Genomic DNA, 7,380 nt, shown 5'->3' with positions numbered 1-7,380 from the left:
CTCCTCTTCATGTTCATGCGTGTGTGTGTGTGTGTGTGTGTGTGTGTGTGTGTGTGTGTGTGTGTGTGTGTGTGTGTGTGTGTGTGTGTGTTCATTTAATAATATTCAATGCACACATGTCTATGTACTGTATGTCTATGAGTGTATATTTCTGTCCATGCAAATGTAAATTTCTATAGGCCATATGTGTGTAGCTGCATGTATGTGAGCACATTCAGTACAGAATATCTTCATTCTAGTTCATTTGCTCTGCGGGCGTGCAACGTGTGTGTGCACGTGTGCGTGTGTGTGTGCGTGTGCGTGTGCGTGTGCGCGTGCGCGCGCGCGTGTGTGTGTGTGTGTGTGTGTGTGTGTGTGTGTGTGTGTGTGTGTGTGTGTGTGTGTGTTCATGTGAATGTGTGTGCACCAGTGCACGTGCGTGGGTGAATCCAGTAGGCTTCTGGATTTGATCAATAACAAAGCACTTCTCTCATCCAAACCTGTAAACCTGCGTTTTCGCTTCATGCTCTGCAAGCAAATCATTTTTCAACCATCCATCATCAGAACAGGAGAGTTTAGCACAACAGAGACGTTTCCTTCGACTCTTTCCAGAGGTGATTTGTGAGCTGAGGTCTTACGCCCCCCTGGCAGAGGGACCTACAGTACATACAGTATGTCTGATGGGCTCGCTATTGTCGTCTATAGCGCTTGGATAGTGTTTGATACCCTGTGATGTCTGGATATGTTTCTGCTTCTCTCCTTTTTCCATTCTCTCTGTCATTCTCATTCTCAGTCTCGCAATTTGTCTCCCTCTGTCTGTCTCTTTCACTCTGTCTCTCTCCCTCCGTCTGTCTTTGTCTCTATTGCTCTCGGTCTGTTTGGCTCTCCTTCTGCTTTCCTATGTGTCTTTCTCTCCTTCTTCTCCCCCCTCCCTCTCTCTCTCTCTCAATTTTATTGTACATGCATCACAGATTTACTTACAGGTGCAAATTAGTAGGTGAAATTAGTTTTTGTGCGAGCTTCATTTATTTGTTTTCTAGAAAAGAACAAAAAGAAGGATTAAGGGGGCAGAGAGTGGGAGAGCAAGGAGAAAAGATTTCACATACAGTATATTGAGTATATTGCGACCGTATGTCACAGTTTACTATGAAACCCGGCAGATCCTGTCCGTATGTCAGTGAGTAAGTCAGTGGCGTCTAAAGCTGACCTCTTGTGAGTTGTGACATCACATTGTTGACTCAATGATCAAGACAGCCTCCCCATATTTGGAGATCCTTGATGTCATCAATATTAAGCCCATATTTGGCATTGCCCATATATGGACCCTCCATACTGTATGCCAAGACAGAATTAACTAGCAAATCAAGACTGCTGACTATTATCACCTGGATATCCATACATGGAGACGTCCGGATCATCACTTAGATATGGAGCTGACCTCTACATCTGATTCCCAGATAATACCCTGTTAGGTCAACCACACTATAGAATAATCCCTATTATGCCAATAAATATTAAGCCCATATCTGGCTATGCCCATACAATAGAATCCCTTGTATGATTGTGACATGTTGTCACACTTGCAAATGAATTCCGAACTTGTCCCTTTTATGACCATATATGGAGATCCCTGTCCGATGTCATCAATATTAAGCGTATTTCTGGGAATGCCCGTATTTGGCAATGCCCATATTTGGCAATGCCCATATTTGGCAAAATGGACGCTCCATATATGGCCAAAACTGAATTAATTTGCAAATCAAGACTGCTGACTATCATCACCTGGATCTCCATATATGAAGATCCCGACAGTGACCTCATCAAACCCTGGATATCCATACATGGAGACGACTGGATCATCACCTGGATCTCCATATATGGAGCTGGTCAATACCTCTACATCTGACCTCACAGACTCCATATATGGATATAGCTGACCTGTACATGTCACGGTGATGACTTGACCAGCTCAGTAGAAGGGTAGGGAATATACTGTACATGCCAAAGCAGCCATTTGCACACGCCCATGTGCACGCACCAATGTGCGCGACCTCGTCCTTTCGCTTCTCGCCCTTAGGGTGTCTTACTGCATTAAATATATTTCATTTTAACCTCAGCTGCAGTTCATTGCTAAGATTATGACTCCTTTCTCACTCTTTCTTTTTGTTTTCCTCCTCTGCTCTGTCTGCACTTAATAAAAGACACCCCCTCCCTCTCCCTCTCCCTCTCCCTCTCCCTCTCTCTCCCTCTCCCTCTCCCTCTCCCTCTCCCTCTCTCTCTCTCTCTCTCTCTCTCCAGACTTGCTCTTTACTCCTCAGCGCCATAATGAAAGATTATTGTCTGTCTGCTCTTGTAACTGGGAGATCATAAATGTATGTATGAAACACAGCAGAGATATAATGGCTGCTAATTAAGAGAGAAGAATCAGATCCCCTCATTGTACGCCTGTTTGATTAATATCACCACTGCTATTATTGCTATCACAACTGCAACACTGTTCTCTGCGTAGCACACATTTAGAGATACCCTGAAATCTTAAAAATAGATTTCTGTCTGTGTTCTCTGTCTTTTATTTAATTTTTCATGAAGGTATAATGAGCACTGCAATTTTTGAACAGTGCTCCTGGAAGGAGCTAAGCTCCAACATCTGGCAATGTCTGGATCTGAAGCATGGCCTACAACTGGCCTACATCTTGGCACAAAGAGCTCAACGTTTGTTGTAATCCCAGGGTCGCATTGGCCAAGCTTCTTGGGACGCTTAATGAAATTAAATCATAAATAGCTCTGCTCACTTCACTCTAGCTAGGTGTGAGGTTCTCTAACACACACACACACACACACACACACACACACACACACACACACACACACACACACACACACACACACACACACACACACACACACACACACACACACACACACACACGCACGCACACATCATGAGCTGCAATACCACTGGTAACCAAGTGGTGCTCACACACACACACACACACACACACACACACACACACACACACACACACACACACACACACACACACACACACACACACACACACTTCAGTTGAAATGCATAATTTCTTTATTAAACAAATTATAACTTAAGCCTAAATCCAATAGGTATGCATGTGATTCCATGGACAGACAACATCTCCCAGCTGGCCATGCACTGTTGTGAAAAGGAAGAGGAAAAAGGGCGACCACCCACCCCCACCCCCGCGCGCCTAAAAAAGGGCCCCATAACGCAAAAGGGCCGGAAGCTTGCACTCGACCTGATGAGCTTTGAGACACAGGAGGAGGCACCCATGATGCACTGGGAGAGGACAGTGGGAGGGTTGAAGTGGAGGGGGTGGCAGGGTGTCAGCACAGCTGAGAGGGGCTACCGTTTGGCAGGACAGAATCCAACTGCTAGCCTGCAATGTACGGACACGCGCGCTCGTGTGTGGTTCCTCAAATCCTCATACTTTCTTTAATATACAGTTTGTGGTCAACCACAATCCGGTCTGATTCCGACTGAAGACCTGCAGTCGCATGACCTTCCATCACTCGGTCTTCATGTCTGTCTAGTACCATGCTGTCTAAAGGCCTCTCCATACTTACGACCGAAATGTTCGGTGAGTTGTGTTTTCCGACGTGCAAATTTCCGAACTCTCGTTCGGTCCAATGCTTTTCAGAAGTCCCGAGGGAAATAATTTTATGGTAGAAAAGGACCTTTTGATCGAAAACGGCGGTTCGGTCAAAGTATGGAGAGGCCTTAAGAAATATATACTGTATACCGGTATATTAAAATGTTTTGCCTTCATAGTAGTCTCGCGTAGCCAGACAACTATGCCACAATCTCTGAATGCTATAAAGAGTCTGGAACAGCAGCTCCCGAACGGCGAGTATCGAAAACGGGCATTAACGTTCAAAAAAATATATTTTAAAATGTAATTTCTGCTAAGCAGCAAGCTAAACACGCTTATATGATTTTTATTTATATAATGATAAATGTGTGTGATGTGAGACGGAAACGGAAGTGACGTGGGGGCTTCACTTCCGCTTCATCTTCGCACTCATCATTTCTTCCCCGGTCTGCCAGACTGTATGCTGGGAGCATTTGACCAAATCGCGGAGGCAACCGTCTGGCCACGCGAGACTACCTTCATAGTCAACAGAATCACAGTGCAAAAGCACTCACGAGTGCCAGTGTTGTGCTGCGATGTTAGACGCTTGTACTGTAGCTCGCTGATAGATTCCTATTATTATCGCTGAAAAGCTGCGTTTTTCACACGGAGCTACTAGTGACGGATCGCAGCCCTGTTGTTGTGTCTAGAGACTCAGCACTCAGGTGACACATGGTGCCCTCATTTGTTACCGCCGTGACAGTTGTGACATCAGCAGTGCCTGTTGTAGTGTCGGAGTGCTGTCAGGGAAACGGCAACAGAAGAGAAGGATCCAGGGAAGCAGAGAAAGAATTTAGTCACTCTGCCCAGTTTGAATTTAGATGTTTGACTGAAAACAACTGATCAGAGAGGAAAATAAAACCATAGGGCGGAGGGGCTACTATAACAAAATATCACACTAGAACACCAGTATTTTACGATCACATTCTAAAACAACTGCATTTAGGCGAGTCCCCATTTGTAACCTAACTCACTTTTTTCACCCCTATTTGGTGCCTCTGCCCCTGTGATCGTCCTTTTACATTGATTACCAATAACATTTCCTCACCTGTGTGGCCCAAACACTGAAATATTGATGCATATTATAGGCCAGGGTCTCCATAGACACACCCCAAAGAAACGGGTATCCTATAATTTATAGTCTAAGTAAATATTGTCCCTATAGCTTAAAGAAGCCGCAAACCTCAGCAAAACATCCAGTGCCCGTGTCGCTAGGGACAGAACACTGGCCTGAACTATCACAGGTTCTTAAACTTTTCCAGGCAAGGACATAAATGAGAAAATCTAGTTTCTTCTGTTCTTTCTTCTGATTGTGTTGTCCATAAGACCCCAGTCTCTGCACCATCATGTACTGCTGGCCTAGGATTGAATCCATACCCACACTGTGCAATCTCAGCATTCCCACTATTTGTCTCAATGAAAGAAATTACCTAAATAATGGGCTTTCTCCTTTTAAAAAAGAGCAGTTCACAAATATATTGTCAGTAACCGTGCCAAGGCACAGCTTACAAAACCCGTCTCTAAAAGACAGAACTTAAGGACAGCAGCCCCAATTACACCATACAGTGAACACTGTCCACGTTCATTTTCAGCGTTCAATCAGTTTGATTGATTGGTGGCAGGATGGATATCCCCTCATGGAAATTCACACAGCAATGCAACGCTGGTGTCCGTGATCTCAACGCAAAAGTTCACAACAAGAATAGGCTTCATCATTGGTGTCCAATAGGTTCCGGCTTCCGCTCCAAGTGCCAGGGCCGAGCATTCCTGGTTTTCTCCCCCATCTTTAGCTTCTGGTCTTGTTCTTCTACTCCCATAAACTGTACCCATCAATTCCCTTTGGGAGGTCAACCACTATGAACCTGAGTGACAGGAGCCCCATATATGGGAAAAGACAAGGGTTCAGTGGGGTCTATTGAGGCCTAGTTTGAATGCATGAGTAGTATGGCACTGTACTGGTCAGTGTGTACAGAACTAATATAGCTAAACTGTTTATGAATATTCTCTATGTTTCTCAGTTGATCCCCTCAACTTCTGCGTTTATGAAATGTGTTATAACTATACAGAATGGACTATACACAATGCGAGCAAGCATTACTATAGTCAGACCTTTAGTTCAAACCTGTACATTGTTGTTGTCAACTATATGAGCTCTCTCTCTCTCTCTCTCTCTCTCTCTCTCTCTCTCTCTCTCTCTCTCTCTTTCTTTCTGACTGGTTTCCATCAATCACTTGAAAATGGGATTTTCTGGAAGTCCTTGGCGTTCAGATGATAAGTGCACTGATAGGGAGTTGTCAATCACACGCCAGGAAGGAAAGCAGCAGCCCACATTTTCAGCGCAGCCCGGAAAATGTGAACGCATCCATAGTGGCACCTAACGTAAACCTAACATTAGGCGGATGGCTTGCAGAAAGTAAAAGTGAAGAAATGGAATCTAATAAAAGTTTCTCCCAAGATGATTATTAGAGTAAGAGAGAGAGAGAGAGAGAGAGAGAGAGAGAGAGAGAGAGAGAGAGAGAGAGAGAGGGAGGCTTGACAACAATAATGAGGGAGGAAATGAGGGGAAAAGGAGTAAAGGAACTCAATGGGGAGAAAGAAGGAGAATGGTGTGTGTGTGTGTGTGTGTGTGTGTGTGTGTGTGTGTGTGTGTGTGTGTGTGTGTGTGTGTTGACAGACAACATGAGGTCATTCTGTCTGTCATCAGGTTGTCATGGTTACACCTATGGCCTGGACTTTATAATGAGCAGCATAATTACCTCGAAACCATGAAACAAACACAAAACATTGGACATAGATTTTCTTTTCTTGACTTGAATGTTAAAATCTTCGGGCGGTGGAGGTTGGGGTATATATCTGTGTGTGTGATCAGAATCACTGTCATCATGCTCATTTTTAATGTTTAGGCCCAACTTTGTGACGTCCATTTATCATGCAAATGCATAGTATTTGTATGGGAAGAAGATGCTTGGCATATCATTATATACAACTTATTTTATTAGAATAATGCATAGAACTACTGTATATCTGATACATTTTCCACCATCACCTGGGCCGTGGTGGCTAAACAGTAAAATACTGATTATTAATAATATGTATTTGTGACTGTACAAATGTAACCAAATGAACACTGGTGACATTTACAGCATAGACTGTCTCATGCAGGATTTCACTGTGTAAGGAGAGAGTGCACTCCAAAATCAAAGACAGAACCACTTCTGAAAGAAGCCAAAAACAGCATGACTAAATTACATGACATGAAGATATATTAATATGTATTTATTTGACATCTGCAGTAAATCAGAATGCCAACGGTTGGGGTTAATCTGCCTGAGGTTTGACTCTGCACTTTTGGATGTTTTTTTTCTGATAGATCTGGAACGCGACCTGGCATTTCCCAGGGACCCTGAGCGCAACGGTGGGGGCCAGTGGTGGGCAAGGAGGTAGGGAGCGCTTTGCTGTGTTCACTTGGACTGCGCGGAGGCACCGAAAGTCAGGGGGACAAAGATTTACTATTCTGTCCATAACGGCACATAACTCGGTAACAGCACTGAGTCGGCTCATGCGACCGCCACAGCGCTCGACACGGTGACTCGCTCGCTACTGCTCGCTCGGCGGTGTCTCACGTGGCTCATGGTCTCCTGAGATGGCGCGCCTCCGTGGTCATCACCGAAAACAAGCACTCCTTTCCCTTGCAGCCCCCCGCGCCCCCACCGTTGCATTTAGGGTCATTGGG

The sequence above is a fragment of the Nannobrachium achirus genome, assembly GCF_963921795.1.
Source record: "Nannobrachium achirus genome assembly, chromosome: 13".
NCBI lineage: Eukaryota > Metazoa > Chordata > Actinopteri > Myctophiformes > Myctophidae > Nannobrachium > Nannobrachium achirus.
This window is presented reverse-complemented; position numbering follows the sequence as displayed.